We start from the raw sequence: 13854 nt of genomic DNA, 5'->3' as shown, positions 1-13854 counted from the left end.
GTCATTTTGACAATATTAATTCTGCCTATCCAAGAGCAAGGGAGATCTTTCCATCTTCTAAGGTCTTCTTTAATTTCTTTCCTTGGTGTTCTATAGTTTTTGTTGCAGAGGTCTTTCACCTCTTTTGTTAGGTTGATTCCCGTGGTGTTTTTGTTTGTTTGTTTGTTTGTTGTTGTTGTTGTTTGTTTGGGTTTTTTTTTTTTTTTTGAGGCTATTGTAAATGTAGTTTTCCCTGTTTCCCTTTTAGAGGGTTTGTCCCTGATATACAGAAATGCCTTTGATTATGGGTGTTGATTTTGTATCCTGCTACATTACTGAATTCATTTACTAGTTCTAGAAGTTTTCTGGTGGAACTTTTTGGGTCTTCTAGGTATAGAATCATATTGTTGGCAAATAGTGCTAATTTGAATTCTTCTTTTCCTATGTATCTCTTTAATTTCTTTCATCTGTCTAATTGCTCTGGCCAGTATTTCAAGAACTATTTAAATAGAAGTGGGCATCCCTGTCTTATTCCAGTTTTTAGAGGGAATGCTTTCAATTTTTCTACATTTAGAATGATGTTGGCCTGGGGCTTAGCTTTTATGATGTTGAGATATGTTTCTGTTATCCCTAGATTTTTTTAGTGTTTTGAACATAACTGGGTGCTGTATTTTCTCAAATGCTTTTTCTGCATATATTGAGTGATCATATGATTCTTATTTTAAGTCTATTGATGTGATGAATTACATTTATTGATTTTCATGTGTTGCGCCAACCTTGCATCCCTGGGATGAACTCCACTTGATCATGGTGCACTATCTTTTAGATATGTTTTTGTATTTGATTTGTCAGAATTTTATTAAGAATTTTTGCCTCTATGTTCATTAGAGATATTGGTCTGAATTTTCTTTCTTTGATGTGTCTTTGTCTGGTTTTGGAATCAGGGTAATATTAGCCTCATAGAATGAGTTTGGAAGTACTGCCTCTCTTTCTATTTCATGAAATAATTTGAAGAGTATAGGTATTAGTTCTTCTTTATAGGTCTTGTAGAACTCATCTGTGTATCCATTTAGTCCTGGGCTTTTCTTTGTTGGTAGTCTTCTGATGGTATCTTCTATTTCATTGCTTGAAATTGATCTTTTTAAATTGTGTATATCATCCTGATTCAATCTGGGCAAATCACATGACTCTAGAAATTTGTTGATGTCTTGGATATTTTCTATTTTATTGGAGTACAAGTTTTCAAAATAATTTCTAATTATCTTCTGTATTTCCGTAGTGTCTGTCATGATATTTCCTTTTTCATCATGGACATTAGTAATTTGAATTTTCTCTTTCCTTCTCTTTGTTAGCATGGCTATGGGTTTGTTAATTTTATTTATTTTTTCAAAGAACCAAATTTTTGTTTTTTCAATTGTTTCAATTTCATTGAATTTCAGCTCTGATTTTAATTATTTCCTGTCTTCTACTGCTTTTGGTATTGATTTGTTCTTCTTTTTCTAGGGCTTTGAGATGTCATTTGTTGGTTGACTTTTCTTCTTTTAAGGAATGAACTCCATGCAATGAACTTTCTTCTTAGTACTGCCTTCATAGTGTCCCAGAGATTTCAATATGTTGTATCAGTGTTCTCATTCACCTCTAAGAATTTTTTAATCTCCTCCTTGGTGTCTTTTGCAATCCATTATACATTCAGTAGCATATTTTTTAGTCTCCAGGTGTTGGAGTAGTTTTTGTTATTTAATCATTGATTTCTATTTCATTGCATTATGATCTCATAAAATGCAGGGTAGTATCTCTACTTTTTTGTTTTTGCTAAGAGTTTCTTTGTGGCATGATATATGATCTATTTTAGAGAAGTATCCATGTGCTGCTGAGAAGAAACTGTATTCACTCATTGAAGGATGAAATATTCTATATATGTCAGTTAAGTCTAAGTTATTGATTGTATTATTGAGTTCTATAGTTTCTTTGTTCAGCTTTTGTTTGGAAGATCCATTCAGTAGTGAAACAGGTGTGTTAAAGTCACCCAAAATTATTGTGTTGTTGTCAATTTGACTTGAATTTGAGAAGAATTTGTTTGATGAATATAGATGCTCCATTGTTGGGGGTATATATATTTATAATTGTTAAGTCTTGTTGATGTATGGTTCCCTTGAGCAGTATGAAATGTCCATCTTTATCCCTTTTGATTAACTTTAGCTTGACGTCTACTTTATTTGATATGAGGATGGGAAGCCCTGCTTGCTTCCACAGTCCATGTGAGGGGTATAATTTTTCCCAACCTTTCATCTTCAGTCTGTGGATGTCTTTTCCTATGAGATGAGCTCTCTGGAGGCAGCATATTATTGGGTCTTTTTTTAATTCAGTCTGCTAGTCTGTCTTTTGATTGGTGAGTTTAGGCCATTAACATTCAAGGTCATTATTGAGACATCATTTGTATTCCCAACAATTTTTGTTTATTTTGTTATTTAAATTGACTTGATTTCTCCTTTGATTAATTTTTCCTTTAGTGTAACACCTCCCTCTGCTGATTTTCATTGTTGTTTTTCATTTCCTCTTCATGGAATATTTTGCCAAAGATGTTCTGTAGTGCAGGTTTTCTTGCTGTAAATTCTTTTTAGCTTTTGTTTATCATGGAAGGTTTATATTTCATCGTCAATTTTAAACTTCATTTTTCTAGATACAAGATTCTTGGTTGGTATCCATTTTCTTTCAGATCTTGATATATGTAGTTCCAGGGTCTTTTAGCTTTCAGGGTCTAGGTTGAAAAGTCTGCACATAACCGAATTGGTTTCCCCCATAGGTAATCTGATTCCTTTCTCTCTTGGCTTTTACTATTCTTTCCTTATTCTGTATGTTAGCCATTTTCATTATAATGTGCCTTGGTGTGGATCTGTTGTGATTTTGTACATTTGGAATCCTGTAGGTTTCTTGAATTTGGTTTTCCAATTCATTCTTCATGTTTGAAAAATTTTTGATATTATTTTATTGAATAGATTCTTCATTCCTTTGGTTTGTAACTCTATGCCTTTCTCTATCCCAGTAACTCTTAAATTTGGCCTTTGTATGCCCTCCAATATTTCTTGAATGTTCTTCTCATGGTTTCTTACTCTATGGTCTATATTCTTTTCAAGATTATATACTTTGTCATCATTATCCGAGGTCTTCTCTTCCAAGTGGTCTAATCTGTTGGTGATGCTTTCATAATTTGGTTTATTATTTCTTTCATTTCAAGGATTTCTGTTTGGGTTTTTTTTAAAACCTCTATCTCCCTAATAAAGTAATATTTTGCTTCCTGTATTTGTTTATGTAACTCTTTGTCGAATGATCCTTTGCTGCCTGTATTTGCTGCCTTATATCATTCTTTAATTCATAGAACTTTTTAATTATGTGCATCCTGAACTCCTTCCCTGTAATTTCATGTGTTGTGCTGGCCATGGATTCCAATAATGCAGTATCTTGATTTGTTTAGGGCAATTTCCTCCCTTTTCTTTTCATGTTGCTTGCGTGTCTTCCCTTTTAGCACTGTGGATCCGAGGCATAACTGTTTACCCTATAGGTTTATAGTGCCCCTGTAGGGATTCAGTACCTCTCCTTTGAGGGGAAGGACAATGTTAACAGATCCCAGTATAAACAACTTACAACCTAAAAAGAAATAGTTGCTATTAAGACACTTACAGTTTGGTCATAGTATACCGAAATGGTGAATTCAATTATTATCTACAATACAATCAGTAGGTTTGTACAAGGGTTTACAGTTTCTGATGGTGGACAAAGAATTGGGATTGAGATATAGGATGATATCCTGAGGAGGTAGGAGGTGAGGATATAGAGTTATTGTATCTTCGGAAGTGTGAAAGAGAAATCTAAAGAAGAAGGTTAGTAGCAAGAGAATAGAGATGAAGTAATATGGGGTAGACAAGTAAGTGGGAAGACAGTAGAGTACATAAAACAAATGTACAAATATTAAGAAAAATTAAAATGTTAAAATGTTACTTGAACTCTAATGTACTGATATGAATCAAAGTCTGAAACATTGATCTGCTCTTATCCATGGATGATTTTCTAGTATTTGTTAGGTTTTATTACTTGGGGAAACTAAAAATTGGAGGAAAAAAAGAATATACAACACAACTGTTCTATACTATTCAGATGTCACAGTCCTCAAAACCCTAATTCATGCAAAGCAGTTGGTTTCACATATGTTGGGGATGTGAGAAGGAGAAGGGAAAAATATCTCAAAGGAAGAAACAAGGATTGTTTTGGTTGGAGATCAGTACCTTTCCTGCTTCCCTCTCATCCAATAGGTGGGGTCATCTGTTGTTAGCTGGTATCTCCGCCCTCAGGATGGTGAATGTAACCAGGATGTCACTGTGGCAGGTTAGCGGCTTCTGGGGAGAAGAGAGAGTTAGAAACTGAGTACCTGGCCTCCTGGAGTTCCAAATTGGGAGTTTCCCCCACTAAAGGTGGTGATGAAGGTGACCCAAGATGGAGGTGGCAATGGGGTGTCAGGTCGCGTCAGGGAGAGCCGGGTGATGGTGTTGAACATGGACAATGTGTTCAGAGATGGCTGTGTGGCTTCCAGTGTGTGCTGTCTGCTCTGTTCAGAGCCTGTGTGGCCAAAAGTTCTGTGTGGGTGCTGATGCGCATGGTCCTTCTCAGGCACCTGGTAGTCCTGTGTGGGCGAGTAGTTGGGAGACCTACTCTGTCACTGAGGCCTGCAGCCCTGCACAGTAGAGTGGCCATGATTCCTGGATGGGAGCAAGAATATCACTGGCAGAGAAGCAATATTCTCACTGCTTGAGTCCCAGGTCACAGAGCGACACAGAATGCCGCTTCCCTCTGTCCCGCCATCTTGGATCCCCCTGTCCAGTCACTGTTGCATCCACATCTTTTGCAGGCCCAATTCCTACCCCCAATCTGACTCATGGCCTCAGCTGGCGAGTCGGGGGTGGGGTGGCCTGTGTGCAGGGCTGGTGGCCTAAGTACCTGGGAGTCCAAGGACAGGAGTGTGTGTGAGCAGGTAAAGAGAGAGCATATGTGCCTATAGCCAGGACTTAGGGAGCTCCCAGGGCAGAGCTTCCTGGGCTGTGCAATAGTAAATAAACTTAAATAGTATTTTCCTCGAGGAAGGGGTACCATTTTCTAGTTCCTTTAGAAAGGCACCAGGTAATGTCCAAGTAAGTCACAGAAGATTTGTGGAGGGTAAATCTAAAAAAGTTTGTGTTTGTGATTAAATTGGCTATAATTAGCACAGTCAGTTACAGTTACTTGAACTCTAAAGTACTGATATGAAGCAAAGTCTGAAACATTGATCTGCTCTTGTCTACAGATGATTTTCTAGTATTTGTTAGGTTTTATTACTTGGGGAAACTAAGTCTTAAAGGAATTAGGGTTTGTACCTCTTCCAAAGTCTTAAATGATTCCTTTGTAACTGGTTAAACAAACAACTGTTATTTAAGCCTTGCCTAAGAGCTATGTAAAAGTTTAAAAAATGAAAGTTTATGTAAGTTTCCTGACAAGACAACCCATAAATGCTCTCTTTTATACATTGTATCTGATACAGAAGGGCCACACTGTCATTTAAAGATCTGTCTTATATATGTTTGCTTTGAATAAGTCTATTTCTGACCATTAACACTGTTTCCTAACTGTATAAGAGATTTAAGGCTATGCTTTGACTTTGGTTCACCTATGCAGGCCTGTGATTATTGTTACTGTACACTCTGGATTCTAAATTGTATTTTAAAAGTTAAAAATGATAATAATAATAAAACAAGAAAATTTTAAAAGAAAAAAATCAGGCACCATAGGCTCTCTCTGCTTCCTGGCTGTCCTGTCCTGAGCTGCTTTCCCCCACCATGCTCTTCATCATGATGTTCTGCCTCCCCTTGGCCCATAGCTATGGAGTCGGCTGACCATGGACGGAACCTCTGAGGCTGTCACATGTGCCAATTTCACAAATGGTGGAAACTCAGAACTTCTGAAGTCGAGAAGTCGCAAATCCACACTAAAGCACAAGTTGACAGAAAGCAGTGAAGAGTTGTCTATCAGCGGACTCCTGTCACAGACTATTCATGGCAAAGAAAATGATGCAGATTTGGACCTATGATATGACCCCCCAGAACCTCCCTCTGAGCAAGACTCCTGGGACTGGCTGAGGAGATCCACAGATGTTCAAAAGCCTCAGCCCAGGCCTAAGAAAAGGCCCATTGTAAATAAGGAAAAGTTTAAGAAAATGGGGCGATTTTCATTCCAGCATCAAAAACAACAAAGATGAACCTGTTGACAACTGGGGAAATTGTAGATCATAACCATGGGGCATTTAGTGCTTATTTGGGGCATAACCCCACTAGTGGGTGATTGTAACTGTCAGGTCAGTGCCTCCTATAAAAATTGTGGGATTTGACTTGGCTCAATAAACTGTGATGGATGCCAAGGATCCCAAGTCACTTACCTGTCGTGTCAAATATGAAAGGATTGACAAGTCTCTAAGAACTCACTCTGCAACAACAGCTCTTCAAACACCTGTTACCAGGAGCACACCCAAGGCCAAGTGCCCTGGCTCTGCTCCAAGCCCATCCAGGGGCCTGTATTTACATTCCCTTTTATAGTAGATTATAGGCAAGTATAGAAAGTGTCCCCACTCTAACTGTCATGGGGGCCCTACCCCCTGGATGAGGACGGGGAAAAGGGGTGGGGCTGAAGACTGAGAATTAAAGGTCACATGACAGGGCTGTTACCTCAAAGAAGGTCACAGCTGTGGCCGGGAATGTGTCTACCCGGCTGTTCTTGTCTGCGTCAAAGACACTCATGGAAGCAATCTGACGTCACCTCTGCCCAGTCAGCTTCATCTCTCGGTGTGGTTGTAAGACACCACGGGTTTTTTAAATTTATTTTTATTGGTTCTTTTTATTTTTATTTGTTCTAATACATAACATTAGTTTTCATGTTGACAAAATTATGAAAGCATGGAATATAACTTGTTCTAATTCAGCCCCCAGTACTTCCCCTTTCCCTCCCCTTTATGTCCCCTCTAGAGGGAAAAGGGTTCTCTTCTCTCTACTCTACTGATCTTTTGCTATTAAAGTTTTTTTTATTTAGTGTCTTGTGGAAGCGCATGATGGTGAGATTCACTATGTGTATATATACAGGAAAGTCAGGTCAGATTCCTTCCACTGTCCTTCCCTTTCCACCCCTCCTCCCTTCCCTTCATTCCCCTTTGTCTACCCCACTGGTCATTCTTCTATTCTTTTTTTAATCTCCCCTTTATTTTGAATTAGCTTCCACATATCAGAGAAAACATTCAACCTGCAACCTTCAGGGACCTGTTCATTTTGCTTAGCATGATAGTCTCCAGTTCCATCCATTAACCAGCAAATGCCATAAAGTCATTCCTCTTTATGGATGAGTAATACTCCATGGTCACCGCAGATTTTAAAGTCACACTTGAGGACACACTCTTAAGACACACAAACACACACTCATCTACCACTTATCAAGAGGACTTTCATTGGCTTATAATGATTCAAAATAATCTATCATCAAAAGGAGAAACTAAGCAGAAAATATTTTTAACACTCACTGCTCTGGAAATCTCTTTGAAAGTCTTCAGTTATACTAATTAATAATCCCCACTGAGGCATTCCTGAGCTTCAGGTAGCTAAACTGGTAAACACTACTGCATATGCTTATTAAAATGCAAAAAAAAAGTGTCTTTAGAGCTCTGTATTCTTTATTTTATGAACACAAAGGGTAGCCACTTTTTTTCCAGCATACAGTAGGCACATTCAAGGTGATACAAAATGACTCTTCCACTCCTCTCCCCGCTGTGGAGGGAGGCTCTTTTCAGTAAAGTTGAGCAAACATTTGGCATCTACATGTGGGCAGACATTGGGATTACAGATTTCATTGCCAATCTTTGGATATTTGCAAAGTTGAGATGTACTAAGGTCACTTAAAACAAGTTACAATCCTTATCTAAGAAGGGAAAGGCCTGTCTTATCTTTACTACACATAGGGTAACAAATTCAATATCCTACTCTTCATTTGTTTGAATTGTTTATATTGTACGTAGTTTAACCAAGTGTTATTTGAGCTGCTTATTAAAATTAAATTGTTCTTGTCTTTCTACTTGTTATTTGTTCAAAAAGGAATTCATTTAATCAATGTAGCCGTGAACTCCATTAAAAAGATCAGCAGTGTCAAAAGCATGTATTCAGCTCAAGTATTACTGAAAGCTATGTCGATATATTATTTATGGAAAAAACAAAATATATATAAAAATAAAACAAAGTTGAGTTCAAAAAAAAAAGGCACCTCAGATGCTGGCAGGGGCCTTGTGGGACTGTTACTCAGAAGTCAGAAGCAGGGAGAGATTAAATAACCGCCTCCCCTTCCAGGATCAGAACTGTTGGGAGTTGCCGGGGCTCCAAAGACTAACTTCCCCATCCCCCAAGAAGAGGCGTCCAATGGTGAGCCCTGCTGGCTCACATAATCCTTACCCACCAATCAGATTAGCCCTGCTGGCTCACATGATCCTTACCCACCAATCAGATTAGTCCTGCTGGCTCACATGATCCTTACCCACCAATCAGACTGGCCCTGCTGGTTCACCTGATCCTTACACACCAATCAAAAAGGAACCCCTGCCAACTCTCAGACCACTCCCAGCTCTATAAATATGCAGAGCTGTTTCTCAATAAATGGGCATTTTCTCCGAAGGCAAGCCTTGATTGTTCTTTCAAGAACCACTGTCCCTTCCTGCTCCTGAGCTCAGGACAGGGAACTCCAGGTCCCATCCCAGATTCCTGGCCCATCCTGGAATCTTTGACCTCATGTGGATATAGAAGGAGCTGAGGATGGTGAATGTTTCCTTCAGTAACTCTGCAGATGTAGGAATTTGGGGTCCTGGTAACTAAAGTGTTCACCAAAGACAATGGCACAGATGAGGTTGTCCGTGATGGAGTGAAAGAGGAGGGTGGGGTCCGGATAGGTCCCTGGGGATGAGAGGGCCATGGTGGAGGTCTGCCTCTCCCTGCATTACACTGCCCTCCTGCGTGACTCTGACCTGGCTGGGCCATCTTCACTTGCGTGGTTGGTTTCTGTCACTTGGCAGCCATCTTTCATGGGTCTTTCAGTTGAGCTCTCTCTCTTCACACCCCTCTGTCTCTAGTATTTCAGGGTCTGTCTTGGTCTCACTTTCTGTGTACATCTCTCTCTCTCCACCTCTGACCCTCTGTGAGGCTGTCCACTCTCTTTTCTGTGCCCATCAGTCCTTGATCCCCGTCCCCTACACCTCACTAACCCTCTGTTTCACCCCTGATTCTAGCTTTAGCTTTTTCATTTATAAATCTGTTCTTTGGATTTTCTCTTTCTAGATCTATCTTGGCCTCCCGGGCTTTTCTCTGTCTTTTTTTGTTTTTTGTTTTATTTTGTTTTCTCTCTCCTCTCTCCCTGCCCTTCTCCTCCCTCCCTGACTCCTCTGTCTCCATGTTTCTGATTCCCTTTCCCTTCCCTGTGTCTCTGTCTCCCTCTCTCCCTGAATCTGTCTATATCTCCCTGTCCCTGTCTCTTATCAGTCATTTCTTCCTCCCTATGTCCCCATCTTGAGTCCCCACGGGGCTCATCCTGAGGTGTCCACAGCTCCTCCACCAAACTCTCAGCCTCCTCCTTGATTCACTCCTCAAAACTCCACTTCCCCTCCCCCAAGTCCTTCATGGTGATCAGACAGAACCGCTGGAGGACTTGCCAAGGCTTTCCACTGGCAAAGCTCACTCCTGATTGTGGGACACAGAGGGAGTATGGGAGGACTCGTACTCCCCCATGTCCCCCCAGTCCCCGCCCTGTCTCCCAACACCAGTTCCTAGAAGGTGGAGTCAGTGATGGCAATGAGCCCTTGGCTGCAGAAAGCCTCAGCTTGACCCACTAGAGCCTCATGCATGACCTCGTATCCACACAGGCTGAAGGCAGGATGGGGTCCCAGTGCCCTGTGAGGATGTTCCCATATTTCTCCCCCCAGCTGTGAGACAGGGTCCAGACCTCACTATCGAGCACAAGAGAAGCGTCTTCCCCACTCACACCTGAATGACACCTTCCAGGGAATCCTGAGCCTGGCTGGCTGTAGCCTCATCAGGGAAGAGCCAACCCTCGAACTCCGTGCTTTGTCCAAGCCTCACACGCGCCCTTCCCCAATCATCCTGTCTCAGCTTTCCCAAGGATCGTCCAATCTTTGAATTTCACAAATAGCACCACTCCCCACACCCAGCCTCTCCTCCCCCACTGCAGGACCAAACTCAAAGCCTCAAGTCTGATACCCCTCCAAGTGATCCTCCTCCCTGCTTTCTCCAGACGCTTCTCTACGGGGCATGCTGGGCCAGATCCCTGCTGAAAGAAGAGAATTCCCAAGCTGCTGTGAGACTTTCACCCCAAGTTGGACCTCCAGCCCCCTTGCTGCCTTGAGCTGCTCCTCCTCCTCCCACCCCCCTCCTCACCATCTGTGGTTGTTGGAGGAGGGTGTGCCAGGACCTACCTTGGCAGAGCTCCTAGCAACTCTTCAGGGAGCCCGAGGGAGGCAGGCACTGCGCAGGCCACGTTTAGTCCCAGAGCCAGCTTCCCATTGGCCACTTGCTGCAGGAAGACAGCTCCTAGAATGTGTCACATGTCCCTCAAGAACATGCCAATGGGTGGGATGTGTCCAGGCTGGTTTCGAGTGGTTCCATTGCTAAGTGGCTCTCAGCCATTTTCGTCAGGGGATGGCATCCAGCATGAGAGGTGAAGAGACCTGGCAGGCAGAATGGGGGCCTCCCTGAGCACTTTGGTGGCAGGAAGTTATTCTGGGTATTAAAAGACGGTGACCACAGAGGTGACATGGTCTGATGGCAGAGGTCTGGTTGGGCTTAGGGTGGGTGGAGGGTGGCTGATGTTGTCTTTTATCCACGCACATCCAGCAGGTATTCTGAAGGCCCGTCAGAGGCCACACACTGCTGGGGCGCTCCGAGGGCAGCAGTGAAGGAGACGGCAGGCTGTCCCTTCACAGAGCTGGCAGTCCTTCTGAAAAGTGCCTGGGGACATGACCATCAATAAGCCATGGGCAAAATGGTGGGGTCCCCTCCTGACGTGGGAGGTCAGGCTTTGGATGTTGGTTTGATTTCAGAAGATTTCAAATAAATGTCCAGGGATCCAAGGTGCCACCGTGGAATCGTGCTGTTCAGGACACGTGGGCTGAGGAGGCCCCTCCCTGGAGAGAAGCTGCAGGGACAGGCAGCCAGGAACAGCAGGGAAGGACCACGGCGGGCAAGACTGCGTCCTCGGTGTGGGGGACCCAACACACGCGACCACACGTCGGACGATTCCTTTATGTGAGATGACTGGACCAGGCAGGTCCATCAGACAGAAACGAGGTTGGTGTTTGCAGGGTCTGGGACAGTGGGACTGAGGATGGCTGTTTAATAGGTGCAGGGGTTTGGGGAGGAGTGACATGAACATCGGGAACGAGATGGTGGTACTTGTTCACCATTGGGAATGAACTAAATTCTACACTTCAAAATGGTTGATTTTGTGTTATGTTAATTTATCTCAATATAAATATATATATATTCATATACAGGTATACATATATATGTATGTATGTATATATGTACATGTATATGGAGGAAGGGTCTGTGGGGAGAGTTTGGGTTCTGGAGCCAGAGTGCAGCCTGGCTCCTCCACCCGCTAGCTCTGGGACCTCAGGAGAAAAGGATCTCTCCTGTCCTCGGTTACTGATCTGTAAAATGGGCATGATCACCACACCCAATTCAGGGGGCTGTTGGGGAGAGGCCTTAAGAGAGGGCTGCCAGGTTTGGGGTTGGAAAGCCAGTAATCCAAGTGCCGCAGGAGGATTGCAAGTTCAAAGCTAGCCTTAGCCACTTAGCAGGGCCTTAGCAACTTAGTGCAACCCTGACTCTAGGGGGGCGGGTAAATGTCCCCTGCCGCAGTCTGGGCACAAAATCACGAGCCACCATCTACACCTTGTAGATTCAAACAGCAACTCTTTATTCTCGAACTGTCACTGGCACTTACAGACACGTTCTGGGCCAAATCCATGTTCTGGATCCCAAATACTGTCTGAATCCCACGGGAACTCAAGGAGTGGGTGCGCCTGAGGCAGCAGAATATGCCCTATTCCCAGCAGGGTACACCTTAAACCTGGAACCGCCCTAAACCCAAGGAGCGGGATACTCCCTAATCCCAGCAGCATACACCCTAAACCTAGATCCGCCCTGGTCCTTGAGCAAGGTCAACTTACATGCAATGTCACTGCAAATGACCTGGGTTATGCCATGCATCATACCTACTTGGCAATGGCCCTCAGCATCTCCCCCCTTCTGATTAATTAAAAGACAAGCAATGTGGCTTAAGGACCATGCCTGGTAGGTTGTCCAATTCAACATATGGTTCTTACCCGTCATGGGAAAAACTGACCTCTAGGGGTCAGCCTCCTGTCTTAGGTTGATACCACTGCAATTGGATCATACCCGTCACTGACTACCGGTCCAGCATACAGCCATACTTGTGGATAGGCCTATGCACCAGTGGGGGGGTGAGGTTCTTGCCTCACCTCTGTTGGCCCCCAAATTTTAGACCATCACTAGCAGAAGGGAGGAGGATACAGAAATGCCACGACACCAAGCCAATTGACGGCTCCTTTGGAAAAATTGCATCACTGGTGACACCATCAGCAAAGATATGCCAGCACTACCACAATTCGCTGCACCAAACGAGAGTTCACAATGCATACAAGTGATATATAGTCCAGGCAAGTTCTGCAGGCAGTTCAAAGCGGAGGAGTCTATCAATATGTCCATTTCCTCCCAAAGTAAATCGAGTCCTTGATTGACCATTACTTGTTGAGTTATATTCATTGATGCATCAGTTTATACAGTTTACTGTGATAGCTATCATAGAAGCTGGAGTTTGGTTTTATCTTTGTCTTCACCGGCACTGGGATGAAGATAGGAATTCTGGCAATGATGCTAAAGAGACATTATCCTGAAAAGAATTATTAAATATAATGAAAAGGAAAGGTGAAAGTAAACAAACAGATCTGTTAACCTCCTTTAAAAACAATCCTTAACAGTTGTTTACCTAATTTAAATTAGTAAACAAACAGATCTGTTAACCACCTTTAAAAACAATCCTTAACAGCTGTTTACCTAATTTAAATTAAACCATTTAAATCACGTGAATAAAAAAAATTCACGTTCTGGGCCCAAATCACGTTCTGGGGCGAATTCACGTTCTGGGCCAAATCCCCGTTCTGGATCCCAAATACTCTCTGAATCCCGGAGAACTCAATGGGAAGTCAAGGAGTGGGTGCGCCTGAGGCAGCAGGATACGCCCTATTCCCAGCAGGGTACACCTTAAACCTGGAACCGCCCTAAACCCAAGGAGCGGGAACTCCCTAATCCCAGCAGGATACACCCTAAACCTGGATCCGCCCTGGTCCTTGAGCAAGGTCACCTTACATGCAATGTCACTGCAAATGACCTGGGTTATGCCATGCGTCATACCTACTTGGCAATGGCCCTCAGAATAAAGAGTTGCTGTTTGAATCTACAAGGTGTGTGGTGGCTCGTGATTTTGTGCCCAGCCAGACTGCGGCATTTGGTGGTCCGTACACGGAACGTCTAAAACTTGGAGGTAAGTGAAATTGCTCGTCCCTGAGGGAAGGCGAGAGAATGGGTGACCATTTCAAAAAACAATGTGTTCTTGTTTTGATTTATTTTGCTTTTATTTCAAGTTGCCTGTCCCTAGAATTTTCTCAGGCAAACTGGGGAAAATGGTTGACTCAAGATTTGAAGTTGTTCGCCTCTGAGGAAGAGAAATTGTTAG

General features: G+C 42.8%; 2 pseudogenes; both read left to right on the top strand.

The window, feature by feature from the left end:
- Positions 1-13854, top strand: part of LOC114079404 (cytochrome P450 2B11-like) — a 267418-nt pseudogene that overhangs the window by 93936 nt on the left and 159628 nt on the right.
- LOC114083510 (neurexophilin-1 pseudogene) lies at positions 5900-6613 on the top strand (annotated as a pseudogene).

The sequence above is a fragment of the Marmota flaviventris genome, chromosome 18 (genome assembly GCF_047511675.1).
Source record: "Marmota flaviventris isolate mMarFla1 chromosome 18, mMarFla1.hap1, whole genome shotgun sequence".
Classification (NCBI taxonomy): domain Eukaryota; kingdom Metazoa; phylum Chordata; class Mammalia; order Rodentia; family Sciuridae; genus Marmota; species Marmota flaviventris.
This window is presented reverse-complemented; position numbering and strand designations above follow the sequence as displayed.